Source organism: Carlito syrichta, unplaced genomic scaffold (assembly GCF_000164805.1).
Source record: "Carlito syrichta isolate Samal-C Ts95f unplaced genomic scaffold, Tarsius_syrichta-2.0.1 Scaffold311949, whole genome shotgun sequence".
NCBI classification, from domain to species: Eukaryota; Metazoa; Chordata; class Mammalia; order Primates; family Tarsiidae; genus Carlito; species Carlito syrichta.
In genome coordinates this window covers 195,269-210,651 of record NW_007256045.1, presented here as the reverse complement: position 1 = coordinate 210,651, position 15,383 = coordinate 195,269, and the positions used below count along the sequence as shown (strand labels likewise).

Here is a 15,383-nt window from a genome sequence, read left to right as displayed (position 1 = left end):
TTGCTTATAACTTTCAGTACACAAAATAAAATTTTTCTCCTCACTTAGAGTTTTTTTTATTTTTTTACTTTATTTTTATTTTTATTTATTTATTTATTTGAGTTGGAGTTGCCCAGACTGGAGTGCAGTGGCACGCTCCCGGCCACCGCAGCCTCGACCTGCTGGGCTCCGGCGATCCTTCTGCCTCGGCCTTCCGAGTAGCCAGAACTACAGATGCCTGCCTGGCAGTGGCTCCCTACTTTGGAATGCAGCATCTGCTCATTTAGGAACTCTGCTACTGAAAGGAAGTGACATCTCAAAAACCTCATTAGTCTGGCCATCCTTACACAAATCCAACATCCAGAGGACAATGCAAGAGAGCTTAAGGAAAATGTAGAAATATGGGCTTACCATTTGAACTGGGTCATTAAGAGCCTCTTTCCCCCATGTGCACACCCAGCTGGAAAATGAGCCAAGTTCTTAACTCTCTCTCTCTCTTTCTCTCTCTCCTCTCTCTCTGTCTCCCTCTCTCTCCCCACTCCCTACCTCCCACCCCAGGCTGGAGCACAGCTGCATGATCACAGCTCACTGCAGTCTGGACCTCTTGGGCTGAAGTGATCCTCCCATGTCAGCCTCCCAAGTAGCTGGAACTATAGGCATTCACCACCGCTCTCATCTAATTTTTAAAAATTTTTTGTAGAGACGGGAGTCTCACTACATTGCCCAGGCTGATCTTGAACTCCTGACCTCAAGCAATCCCTCCCACCTCGGTCTCCCAAGGTGCTGAGATTAGAGGTGTGAGCCACTGTGCCTGGACATCTTTTGGTTCTTACATTCCACTTTGTTGGGTTTTCCAGCTGAAAACCTAAGAGCAGAGCTCTTCCTGCCCACCTGGCTTGAGGTTCTGTCTAGCTCTAGCCTCTTGTTTGTCCCAGGAGCTTGAGGCTGTCTCAGGGCTCAACCCGGACAAGGTAACACAAATTTTCCTTCTTTGTGGACTCTATTGCTATAAAACAATTCCTTTTACTTTGGAACATTTCAGTTAAGGCAAGTTCTTCCCAGCCCCTATTCTCCACTCCAGCTGGCCCAAGTGCTCCGTTTGTCAGGAGGGCTCTGCACCCAGTGATACCATCTCTCTGTACAGTCCTCACCCACACAGGTCTCTTTTCAACTTCTCTGAGGACAATTATGTACCATGAATATACTGATCGAAAGGAGTGTACGTAAGAAATAAGCACAGCTCTAGGATTATGGGGGAGGGAGAATGTAACCAAAGTATCTGGAATTGAAAACTGAAACAACGATGTCAAATACAGTAAATATGGAAGCATTTCTCAATAACCTACAATCAATGGTAGATCGCCTTTGGGAGAATATTCAAAGGGCGCCTGAGAAGACAGGTGGGCTGGGGCCTCCTGGGCCCACCATGTGCAGATAAACGACCACATGGAATTCCAGGATCGGCAGTGAGTATTCTATGAAGACAAAATCACATTATTACTTTTATAAGGCAAAAGAAGGAATTTTAAAGGCCACAAAAATAACAATTTCTGTATGGATAAATATCTACCCTTGAGAAAATGAAGTTATGAAGAGAGGTAGATTCTCTCTTCATCCCCCTAACATCTACATATTTATTGAGAATTTCTTCTCCTTGATCCTGGCACCTAAATCCCAGAAAAGTCCTGGCCAAAAATGATTGGTCTCAGGTGGCATTACTATTGTAAGCCATTGAATACTTTTGAGTCTACCATTTCTGAACTCATAGTTAAAAGTTCTGACCAAAGAAACAAGACAGTTACTAGATTCACGGGGACAAAGACCAAAGATAGGAACTTTGAGTTGAAAGACCCAGACAGATTCTCAAATTAAAGATAGATTATAGACGATGCTATCAGCTCTATAAAGAATCTCAGACTGATATGTGAAAACCCATTTAAACTAAAAAGTCTATCACAATAAAACAAAAGTCATCAGTTCGAGCAATTTTGACTGTTGCTTTTACATTAGATTTATAGTATGTGAAATTTACAAGAAAGTAAAGCCACAAGGGCTGGAATCCTTGCCTGTTTTGTTCAGTGATATGCTTCCTATGTGCTAACATGTATTTTTTTATTGATTATGTATTTAGAAAAAACTGATATTAGAGGTTTAAAAAGTCACAGGAAACCTACTGCTCAACCTACTGTCTTGTGTGTTTATCTAAGACATGAACTATACAATAAATCTTTATATTAAAAAGAATTTATATAGCTTAAATAGAAGCAAAAGACATATTCAAAGGATCAGCTGTTAGCTAGATATTTATTGTTAAAATGTGCACTGCATTTATTCATTGAGAAAAATAAAAAAGAAATTAAGCAAGATGAAGCAGATGCACACAAGTTACATGAAAATTTGCTCACAAAAATTATCCTATTGTTCTACAACAATAAGCAATTAGCCATCCATGGGCATGTACAATCTTTAACATGCATTCCACAAATGAATTCCTAAAGAGACACAGTAAAACTAGTCAAGTTTTTACATCATCTAGCTTACCAAGTAATTTTTTCCTTATCTCACTAACCTCACAATTCAATCCTCAGAAACCTCGAACTTCAGGGTACATCAGAATCATCTAGAAGGCTTGTTAAAACACAAATTGCTGAGCACCATACCAGAGACCTGATTTAGTAGGTCTTGATTGGGGATCAAGAATTTGCATTTGTAATAAGTTCCCAGGTAATCCTGGTGCTGCTGGACCAGGAATCACACTTTGAGAACCACCTACAATATTCATATTTGAACACACTCATTTTCAAACTCTCAGGGCCCAGTAAAGTCATCCTTAGGCATGTGTATATGATTATGTGAATATCAGGTCACAAGTGAGAGAGGCTAAAATCATCTTATTCCTATATGCTTTGGGTAAAACTGATCTTCCAAAAGTATCTTTTGCTAAAATAAATTCTTCAAAGAAGTTAATTTCTATCTTTTTAAAAGCATATTGGATTGAGATAAATTCCTTCTAACATATGGTACATTATCTTGAGTTTTGAGATCTTTCAAATGCTTCTTCTGTGTCTTTTTGAAGTCATGTAATCTTAATACAGCTAAACACTTTCACCTGAAGGTCTCAGAGGAAACTTTGTTGTAAAATATCATCTGCTTTAAAAAATTGTAGAACAAACTGACCTTGACTTCTTTATGGAGAACTGTGTGTAACATGTCAATTTTTTCAAAGTGTAATAATTGGGGAGAGGAAGGAGAAGAGATCAATCTTTAAATCAAAATAAAACGAAGCAGTAATTTGTTAAAGACATTCAAAGTAAAAGTAATGGTTTGCTGGGGCTGAGAAGTGATCAGAAGCTTAATAAAAGCACCTTTCAACAGTGAAAACTTGATTAAAAAGTAAAAAGTTAGTATTGAAGACTCTCCCTTTCTTCTGAAGTATTTAACACGTTTGTATGAATGTCTGAAGCATGAAATGACCTCCACCCAATTTACTGCAGGGCTTGTCCTGGGGAGCTCTCCCAACCTAGGAAATGTATATATAAAAATCACTGTGCTACTTTTTGTTCCCCAAGGTAGGAAACTCCAAAACCCTTTGTAATTTTGTAGATCCCACTCCTAGGAGCTAACAAGTTCTATACTATGATGAATGTTCAGTGCTATAGTCTAAATGTTGTATCTTCCCAAAATACTTGTGTCAGAACCTAATATCCAATGTGATAGTATTAAAAGGTGGAATGTTCAGTAGGTTACTAGGTCATGAGGGTTGTGATACCTTATAAAAGAGACTTGAGGGAGCCAGGCTTGGTGGCTCAGCCTGTAATCCCACGCCTTTGGGAGGCTGAGATAAGTGGATTGCCTGAGACCGCGGGTTCGAGACCTGCCTGGGCAGCGAGACCTCATCTCTACGATAAATCAAAAAATCAGCCGGGCATGGTAGCACATGCCTGTAATTCCAGCTACTCGGAAGGCTGAGGCAGAGGGATCACCGGAGCCCAGCAGGAGAGGCTGCAGTGGCCGGGAGCAGCCACTGCACTCCAGTCTGGGTGACAGAGTGAGACTCCAACTCAAAAAAAAGAGGCTTGAGGAAGCCTCCTTGCTCCTTTTGCAAAGGCGAATGCTGCAAGAAGGGGCCATCTTTAAAGTAAAAAGCCAGCTGTTGCCAGGTACTGAATGTGCAAGTGCCCTGATCTGGGACTTAGTCTCTAGAAGCAACAAATTCCTGTCTTTATAAATTACCCAATCCAAAGTATTTTGTTATAGCAGCTACAAATGGACATTCAGATCCATTTTCAGGATGTCATCACTGCATATTTCTCTACAGAATGTTCTGAACCAGGCACTCCTGAATTAATTATGAATGACTTTTACAATTCCCAAGGCAATACTCATCTTTAGAATTGCCTTTTATCTGTATATAAAAGAGCAACTGCATCAACTATTTACAAGCTGACTTCTAAGGTACACATTTGCCACTCAAAAGTTTTAACTGTTTGCCAAAATTTAGCAAAAAACAAAAAAATAGCCTGATTATTAGATTTATTTTTGTGACTTAATTGACCTCTAGGATATCTAACCAATTGTTTATGGTAGTTGCTTCTAAAGTATTCATTTATTTTATCTGTTGTACATAATTAGTTGGAAAATTAGATAGACACTGTTTTAAAAATATATTTAAAATACCTTTGAATAATATGAAAAAAGTACATTTAAATGCGCAAACTACATAAATCCCGTGGTTCTCAACTTTGGCTGAATGTTAGAATTATCTGCAAAGCTTTAAAAAATACTGATGCATCCAGAGATTTGTGTTTAATTGGCTTATCAGTGATTTAAATGTGATTCTGATGTGCAATCAAAGCCACTGGCCTGTTGAAAGTATGTATTGACCAATCAAAACCTCTATTTTCCTTAATACCAAAATGAAATATTATTTGTTTCCTAACAATCAATTTCCATAATTGAATTAAGTTGGCTTGCAGATAGAGTGACCATATAAGTTATCCTCTAAACCAAGACACTTCTGAAAGTGAAAAGAGTTACTATTTATGATTGGCCCAGGGCAATAGGGGTACATAAGTACTGTCCTGGGCAAAATAAAGAGCCACATGGTCAACCTGGGTTTATAGAAGACTTATTGGATATTTTTAAAACTATGTCATTTGCATGTGGAATTTTGTAAAACAGTGTGCAGTTGTAAATGCTAGGAGATTTTAACGTTTTAATTGACAGAGGACAGCTCAAATAACAACACTTGAAAGGTTAACATTTAGATTCTTGATCTACCAGATAAATGCCTATTTACTTAGGATCATGTGTAAAGAGGAGATTTTTGAAATAAATTAAGATTTGCTGGAAGAGCAAACTAAAATAGTAGAGATAATAGTTTAAATATCATTATTTTTCTGTGCCAACTCCATTTCAGCAGATAATCACATGCAATAATGCTGACTCTTAAAAATGGTAGATTAAAATAATTCATTCCTGTTTTTAATTAAAATCGAGAAAGTAGGAACTAATAATATAATGCGTGTCAGAGCTGCATGTGTGCAGCATCAAAGATAAGGAGGGAATTGCAACAAGGGCTTGCTTCTTGAGTTCCTTGAAAATTCCCAAGGAAAGGAGAGAGTGGAAGCTAGTGGCTGCTATCCTGGCACATTTTGACGTGTAAGGCAGCTCTTTTGTTGGCCGAATTGCCTAAAGCCATTTCCTAGCTCCTCTACTGACATCACTGGCAACACTTTCTATGTACCTCCAGTCTGAGAGTCTGCTTTCTCTGTGGGATCCAATGGACACAACAAGCTTGGGGTGTTCTTAGTGGTAATTTCTAGTATCAGATCTTAACGCCAGCTCGACTTGAAGATGGAAAGAAAAGAAGAGCAAGATGATAGAAAAATTCTCCATTCTGCATGGAGACTTAAAGGATCATAGATACCTGAGAAAAATCCGGATGCAATATATTGCTCTATAAATAAATCCCAGCAGATCTCTAGATAGGGTTGACTCACTGCTTCCTCCATGCCCTTTCTAAATTAATGAAGTCCTCAGAATGCAATGAACATAATTACCTCTGTGCCATGTGTGACACGACAGAAGGCAGAAGGGTGAACATAATTACCTCTGTCTGGGCCATGACAGTTTTTAGGGTTGCCCTCTCTGCACAAATTATGAATATAGCTAACCTGGCATAAATCTCATTTTAGAAGGGTTCACTCACTTGTGCCAGAACTGATTGCACTTACTAGTCATGCTACATTATGGCTGCAATCATGAACTGAGTTCCGTGGAAGACTTTGCCCATAGCCAGAAATTGTTACAACAGATTTTAAGGTATTTTAGGCAAAAAATAATAGTCTAAACTTAAAAAAAAAAAAAACTCACACAGTAAGAAATTTTTATTTGCATCCCAGAACTACATAGTCCTTTTCCAAAACACATGCTTTGTATCACCAGGTGCTTGAAATGTGTATTAAAGATCATACAGAGCTATAGTTTCCTGATCAAATATTTGTGTGGAATGCTGAATTAACAAAATTAAATGAATTTTATCACGGCAGCCTCTTCAAAGTCTAAAATTCACTGTGAATTCCAACAAAAAAGGATAGAAGATGCATATTTTTATAAAGTTATGAGGTTACAAAGTCCTTTTTTTGTTAGGAAAGCCCTTGGAACTAGCAGACTGAAGAATGTACTGTAAGACGTAATACATCATGACCAATAATTTTTTAACAAGTATCTTTCCTTAACTTTCCTGGCACAACTTAAACTAACTACCTTTGTCAAAACTTAGTAAAAATTGAGAGCATTAACTACCAGCCTAGAAATCTATAGTCAGCAAAATATCCTTTAAAAATGAAAGTGTAATATTTATTTTGACAGAAAAATAAAATTAAGTTATCATCAGCAAACTTTTAAATATAGAAATTCTAAAAGGTATTGTTTAAGTTAAAAAGTCCAAGATGGAAATGCAGACGTTCAGACATAAATGATAAAGATGAAAAGGATAAATATCTGGGTCACTTGAAAGAAGGTTTTAAAGCGCTAAAGCATATGCAGACCCTTGCATTTTCATGGAAGTGGTAAATGTAGAATTTACATTAGATCTTAATAAATCAAAGCTGCATGATATAATACTAATTTAGCAATAAAAGAGTGGTATTTTTAAAATGTGTATAACTACTAAGACAATAGAGATAAAAATAATTTTAAAATACTCAAAAAAGGAGGCAAAAAAAGAGTTAACAAGAGCTTAGCATATATGGTATAAATAGAAAACACATCGTAAGATACCAGATTTAAATCTAATTATATCGGGAATTATAATAAATATAAAAGGGCTAAATCATTCAATTAAAAGAAAAGGAATGTCATAGCAGACTGCCAAATACACAAATATACGCTGTTATGTTTTAAATGTATGTGTTCCCCCAAATTTTACATATTGGTACCTAAGACCTAATGTGATAAATCAAGAGGTGAGGCCTTTGGGGGTGTTTAAGTCAGGAATATTATCAATGTACTTATAAAAGGACTTAAGGGAAGGTAGCCCCTTCACCCCTCTGCCTCTGTCATGTGAGGTATACCAGTTGCCTTTTCCACCAGGTGAAGATACAGCAAGAGCTCCAACTTGGAAGAAAAAAACAACACCCACCAGACACTAAATCTACCAGCATCTTGATCTTGGACTTCCCAGCCTCCAATACTGTGAGAAAATAAATTTTTATTCTTAATAAATTATCTGTTTAGAGATATTTTGTCACAGAAACAAATGAACTAAGACATAAGTTGCTTGAAAAGGCTTTAAGAGCACTATATTCCATATTTGGATGGCAGTATATAATATGATACTTTGTATGAATAAGCATCACCAGATGAATGATTAAAATAAAGGATAAGAAAAGTTTGGTCAAAGATACTTACACACAAATGTTTACTGCAGCATTATTTAAAATAGCAAAAACATGGAACCAACCATGCTGCCCACCAAAAGAGGACTGGATTTTTAATGTGGTACATATACATGATAGAATATTACGCAGCCATAAAGAAGGACAAGATTGTGAACTTCGCAGCAACTTGGATGAAGTTAGAGGCTATAATACTGAGTGATCTATCACAGAAACAAAGAACCAAGTATCGAATGCTCTCACTCATAAGTGGACTTTGAACAACTATCATAATACTATAAGAAAGGGATTGGCAGTAGTGGTAACTGCCAGGGCAGGGGGGGAACACGCATAATCAACAAGGGTATTTGCATAATGAACGTTTGTATACCTAACCCTGAATTGTACCCCACATATTTAAAATTTTTAAAAATTTAATGTTTATAGCAGCACTACACTTAATAGTTCCCAAATAAACCACCCCTAATGTCTATTAACAGTAGAATCTATGCATAAATTGTTATGGCATCCAATTAAATAACAAACAACTATTAAAATGAAAGAACTGCAAGTATCTACAACTACATGATTAATCTCACCATGTAGAGTTATAGAAGCTAGATATAAAATATATACCATATGACTTCAATTATATAAAGTTCAAAAACAGGGAGTTTTGTCCTCCTAAAATGTTTAGTCCTGCTTAAGAGAGCAAGGGATTTAGAGGGGGTTGTCTCTTTTACTGTTTGAATATTTATTTTCTGTTTTAAAAATAATTGAAAATAGTTATGACCATACCTACTTAAACTGCATTTTAAATTTTTAAAGATATGTATATCATTATATTTCCCCCACCTGCCCTTCAACTACAGGCCCCTCCCCCAGACTAAAAACGTACAGGAGCCTATGATCTCCTTATAAATATTGTGCACTAACTGATTGCACCGCTGGAACTACGGTTCATCTCCTTAAAAAGTGTATGTCACCACTGAGCCTAGTTTTCTAAAAGCAAAAAAGGACAATCTAGTATCCAGTCATTTCCACCTTCTCTTCCAGAGCTTCCTTATAGATAGTACCTCCTTCTAGACCCTCAAAACATAAAAAATTAGGAATCACATCCTTTCCTTAGACAATAGGGCCCCTACCTAACCACCCCCACCCCAACTGGCTAAATTCAAAGTCTACAGGAGGCACTACTTACTTCCCCATTAAAAAGGAGATGCCATCATATTCTCTTCAGGACACTCAGAGTGACTCTGTGGCCCCTATAATGCTACCGAGGAAAATGTTGATACTCCTGGATTGGGATCAGCCTCTGGCTTCTCATCTTGGAGGTGGAGAGAGTTAGCCAGTTGAAGGACCAGAGCAGGGAACAACAATTCTGTTTAGTGAAGCTAATTAAACCAAAGTACCAAGCATGGAGGAATGAATTTCATTCCCTGTTTCTTCATCCAGATCAACCAAGAAACGTAGGTAAGTACTACTGTTTAGAATACTCAAAGTAAGCCAACCCATCATTGATAAAACTGGTAGATTTACTCTCTACCTGCAATATAGTTTTATTTTTCAGTTGGCTTTGAATTGAGGTAGAAAAGAGGGCTGTCACTTCCTGAAGTTTATCCAAAACTCAAACAGAAATATCATGTGAAATGTATATATTGGTTAGAAGACACACTCTAGTTTCAGAAACCTTAAAATATATAGAACTGAGGGCCTTTGAATCAAGGAAGCAGGCTGTATTTTTAAAGCCCAATCAGTTCATACTCTTTCCTCAATTGTTGAATTCCAAATCCTGGCATATCTTGTTATCCTAAATCTAGCCACCACTGAAAGCATATTTGGTAACTAATAACCAGACAATGGCAGACTATGTATTACTGCTTAAATAAAAATAATAATAATGCATTCTCAAACCATCTAAAAATCCTCACTAGTCACATCGAATATCAGTAAAACATTCTTAAATGGTTATATAACAACTCAAAAAGGTTTTCTACACAACATAAAATGTTTAATACACCAATAACCTAATCATTACATTCCAACAAACATATTAGTTAGGCCTGTTTATGGACAACACACATGGATAATGGACAGTATTATGTAAAAACTTCTTCACTGTAAGAAACACATTTTTAAGGTAAGTAACAATAAAATAATGTATTGAAGATAATTAAAACAGTATGTAAACTGAACCAAAGTGAGTAGCCCCAGGTACCCAGCAGAAGAGAACACGGGGCTGAGGAAGGCTAGGCTTCAGACACTATACGATAGAGGCAAAAAGACATGAGCCTACTGAAAGAATGTCTAAGATGGAGACACTACCCACCCGCATTCTCGCTTTCTCCTTTCTTCCCTCTTACATTCCCTAAAAGAAGATTGGGAAAAGGAGTTAGCATCTATTCAATTTACCATACTCTAGGCAATTTGTGGATATTCCTTACAACATCTCTACAGGATAGGTGTGGGCGTCGTCAGTCTGCAACATTGAGACTCAGAAAGGGTAAACTACTTGCCCTTAAGTCAGGTCACTACACAGTCAGTAAATGGCAGAGCTGAGATCCATGCCCTGTCTGACCTAAAAGCCCTAGTTTTTCCCAATTATTCTACCCTTTTAGTTGCTCAGGCCAAAAGTCTTAGAGTCATCCCTGTTTGCTCTGACACAGCAAATCTTGCCGTCTCTACCTCCAAATAGATTTAAAATCCATCCAGTCCCCTGCAACTCCGCTGCAACCAGCCTGGTCCACACCATCATCCTCTCTTTCTTGGATGACTACAAGGCAGTCTGGTCTGTGTGCTCCTGCCCTTGCTCCCAACTCTGTTTTTAATACATCAGCCAGAATGATCCTCTTCTAACCTAAATCCATGGCATATCTCTCCTCTGCTCAAAACTCCTTGACAGGTCCCCAGAGTCATGCACAGAGACATACGTGGCCCTGCCTCGCACATGCACAAGTACACACACACACACAGAGAGAGAGAGAGAGAGAGGAGAGAGAGAGAGAGAGAGAGAGAGAGAGAGAGAGAGAGAAACATACAAACACCCCGAATTCCCCTCTGACTTATTGCTTGCCAATCTCCCTTACCCATTCCATCTACCACTGTGAACACACCAGACTTGCTTCCACCCTAGAGTCACTGCAGTCGCTGTTTCCTTTTCCTGGCACATCCTTCCCTCAAAGGGTCACTCGATTCTTTCTCTCTTCAAGATTTCACAAACATACCACTTTCTCAGCAAGGTCTACGCTGAAGTCGTGGCAGCACTTTTCTCCGTCCACCTCCCTGCCGATGACCCTCACCCTGCTGTAATTTTCCCAGGGCACCTCCACCCTCCAACATACTGTAGAATGTGTTGTGTAGACAGTTTGTTATCTTTCTCTTCCTCAATGAAATGCAAACTTCATGAAGTAAGGATTTGTATCAAGATTCTATAACAGCACCTAGCACATTGTAGGTGCCCAATAAATATTTATTGTTGCACATTGCCTCTATGCCTTCCACTACCACATCACTAGCTATCTCTTCGTCTTTTAAAATATCTTGGGTCCTATGGTTCTTTGAGAATCTGATGAAAGTTATGGATTCTTTCTCTCCAGGAAAACATAAAATGCACATTCAAACAATAAGTCTGTGAACCTCCTGAAGACCATCATGGAGACCTAAAACCACAAGGATACAGAAAGTACTTAGGTGCCATTGATAGACTACAGGGACACCTGTGAATGGGGCCATCATTTCTACATTGCACAGTAAGTCCACAAAGCACCAGGTGTCCTGTGTTACAGCAAGTGGCAGAGCAAGGGCTTCCAGAACAAGGACTTTGTAGAAGTAAGAGGGGCTCAGAATTAGACTGTGCTAGGACCAGCGCAGCAGGTAAGTAGGAAGATCACCTCAGGTGCTTCTGCTTTCCTTCTTCTTGGTTACTGTCAAGCTACCCCTCCAACCCTCCACCAAAGCTTGCCCTAGATTGCACTAAAGTTACACGAGGAAGTAAGAGCTGACCTCCCTTAGTGGGGAAACTCCACAAATCGATTTAGGGTCTACAATGGTGAGTGGAAAGGACACTACCAAGTAGAGGAAGTTGGAAAAGAAAGAAAATTCCAGTGGCTTCCCACCTGGGACAGTCATTCCTGGTTGTTCATTTATTCTTGGGTGGGTGCGACTACTTTGGAGACTTCTCAAACAAAGAGAAAAAAGAAAATGTTTAAGGGTCTTTTATTTCTCTTCAGGGGGAAAAAATTACCTTTACAAATATATAATCAAAATCAATCAGAATTATTAAGTACTAAGCAATAAAAAAATATGTTTGTTAGGACACAAAAGATGAAAATGAATGGTCTCAATTTTCTTTGCAGTAATACTTTAAAATAGCAGGCCATTAATTGAAAAATTATTGGACTGAAATATTTGGCCTTTCATGTTCCATTTTCTTTCCTGCAACAGAAAAAGAGTTCAGGTAAATAATAAGCCAAGCAGAGATGAGAGGGTGTAATGATGCTATTCCAGGAATTAGGAAGTAAACACAAAATTCAACACCACTAGGCTCTTTCAAGTGTGCCATTACTGTAGCTGTGAGAGCAGAATAATGAAACTCGACTGAATAATTGCTTTAAATGTCTGCTTAAAGGGCTAGTGTGAAGAGAAGGGGCTGGAAAGGGGGCAGAAGCAGCAGCATCGTGAGGGCTCGGGCAGAGTCTGACAAGTGAGAAGTGGGTGCAGCAAAAGTAAACATGAGGAGTGGGAGATATATCTATGGGAAAATCTGCCAGATCAAAAAGGCAATTGATTGCAGTTGTTCAAATTCCAAAAATACTGCAAGTATTGCAGTCAGGGTTATCAGGTGATTGGTGACAGTGAGGATTCTTCTCAGAAGCAAATTTATAAATTCTGTATTGAAAAAAATTCCCTCAGACTGAAAAGAAATAAACATTGTGTATTGTCGTTCTGTTTCAATAAGGAAGTGAATGACAGCATCCCTCGTCTCCTGGGGAAGGCCCTGAACTCTGCCCTCCCTTGCATGCAGCCCCAGAGTGACATTTGTCAGAAGCAGAAACACCCTGTCCTTGAGAAGCACCCCATGTTTGTGTGAGTCTTTCATGTTCACAACCTCATCAGACTCAAACAGTCCTGTGTCACCACTTTCGGGGCATGATAGCAAGACTCCTGAGCTCACAACGTGACTTTCCTGGATTACACAATTTGAACTGCCTGCCGCCTCAAAAATAAATAGGTCAGAAAACTTCATTAATGCCATATCTCTACAATCTCTGTTTCCAATCTCCAAACTCAGAGCCCTAGTGAGACCCAGCCCAGGACAGGACTGCACATTGACTCCAGGAGTTTCTGAACAAGGCAGTCCTTTAAAACACACTAAGAAATCCTGCCCTAGGCTTTAGATTAGTGTTTCTCAAAGTGTGGTCCCTGAGCCATCAGCATTGGCATCAGCTGGGAACCCAATAGAAACACAAATTATTGGACACACTGAAATGGAAATAGTGAGGGAGAGCCCAGCAATCAGTGCTTTAACAAGCCCTCCAGGTGATACTGATGCTTCCTCAAATTCAGATGCTGTGACCTACATGATTGAATTTGTCTAGTAGGGAGCAGAGAATCCCAGAGAAGCAGATGTCAGGGTTTTGCATGAGGTTCTACAGAGAAAATAGTCTTTGGGAGCAACATAAACATTTTTGAGTGCCTACTAAAGGCTACTCTAAGTCAAAACCCATACAACTCGGTAAATTTACCACCAAAATACAACCAAGATACTGTTAAAGAGTGATCAGGACTTGTCTCACAGAAAAACTAAAGGGCAACAACAGAACAAATACTACTAACCTTGAAACAAACCTTTAATGGAAAACCCCCAGACTAATTTTCCTGAAAATGCCCTATTCTCCCAATACTGAGCACAATATTTAAGAGCTACTAGGAAAAACAAAAACAAAAAACAAAACTGTTCCTCCTTCGAAATGCCAATGAAGTTCATGGCGGCAAGAGCATTCACAAAGCACTGAACTAACTGGGAGGCATTTTCACATTTCATGCTTGATACTACCAACTACCTGCTAGAGAAAGTAGGATGGAAATTAGCAGACTCTTTTATAGATAAAATTATTGAGTCCTACAAAACTTTTAAAAAGTTAGATGATTTGACATTCTGAAAAAAAAGCAAAACAATAGAGACGGTGAAAAAGATCAGTGGTTGCCAGGGTTGAGAGTGGGAAGTAGGTATGAAGAGGCAGAATACTGAGGATTTTCAGGGTGGTGAAACTGCTCTGTATACTATAATGCTGGGTTTATGTCATGATACATTTATCCAGACCCATAGAATGTATAACACCTATAGTGAGCCCTACTGTAAACTATGGATGGACTTGGGATAATTGTGAGTGTCGGTGATAGGTTCACCAATTGTAATAAATATTCCACTCTGGTGGGGATGCTGAGAGTGGGGGAAGTTATGTATGTGTGGGACCAGGGGGTGGTATATGGAAAATCTCTGTACCTTCCTCTGATTTTTGCTGTGAAACTAAAGCTGCTCTAAAAACAAACTAACAAAAATAAAAAAAGTATTAAAAGAAATAAAAGTTAAATGAATTAACATGACTACCCTACTAATATGAGGCAGTACCAGAATTAGAATCCAGGTTTCAGACTTCAAATACAGATTTCTCTTCTCTATCCTATGTTGATTCCCATGATGTACTCCAGAGCCTTGCTGTGGGGGGCATAATTAAGAGGGTACCTGTCAGACACAAACTTTAAAATATCTCCTCTGGGTGAGCAAATGTGGCTTCTTCATGCCTCAATGGCAGCACAGGAAAAGGGAGGTGGTGATTATGGCAGTTTTGTTAAATTCATCCTGTCATGATTAAAATTTGGACATTCTTAATTATGACCACAGTTGTACTGTGTCACAGATAATACACATGTAATTCATACTTAATGATAGAAATTTATATTATTATGTGGTATCCTTAGTTGCAGTCATCTAATGTTAGACTTAATCTCTATTCAGAAAATATAAGCAAGTTGATGGGAGGGGAGAAATTCTCAGAAGCGTGTTCAAAGGCTGGAAGAGTCCAATGCTAAATTCAATATTGGCCTCAGGTAATCCTTGGCAAATAAGTGCATACCTACGAACACATAACCATCCAGGCATGATGATTCATGCCTGTAATCCCAGCTCTTTGGAAGACTGAGGCAGGAGGATCACTTAAAGCTAGGAGTTCAAGACCAGCCTGGGCAACATAGCAAGAACCCATCTCTACAAAAATTTTAAAAGTTAACCAGGTATAGTGGTACATGCCTGCAATGCTAGCTACTTGGGAAGCTGAGGGGGAGCATTGCGTGAGCCCAGGAGTTTGAGGCTGCAGTGAGCTATGATCAGGCCACTGTACTCCAGCATAGATAACAGAGTGAAACCCTAACTCAAAAAGAAAAAAAAAATGTCAAAAAGAGCATGTAACCTAGAAACATTTAATATTTCACAAAATCTTCCATTTATAATATGGTTTCTGAGTT

The 15,383-nt window shown here is 38.6% G+C and overlaps 1 pseudogene across 1 annotated transcript in view; it reads left to right on the top strand.

Moving 5' to 3' along the window:
• Positions 1 to 11,581: 11,581 nt before the first annotated feature.
• LOC103271864 overlaps positions 11,582 to 15,383 on the top strand; it is a 60,139-nt pseudogene continuing 56,337 nt past the window's right edge. The window contains exon 1 of the transcript XR_505079.1: positions 11,582 to 11,732. The product of XR_505079.1 is annotated as a high mobility group protein B1-like (transcript). The remainder of the gene's footprint in view (positions 11,733 to 15,383) is intronic.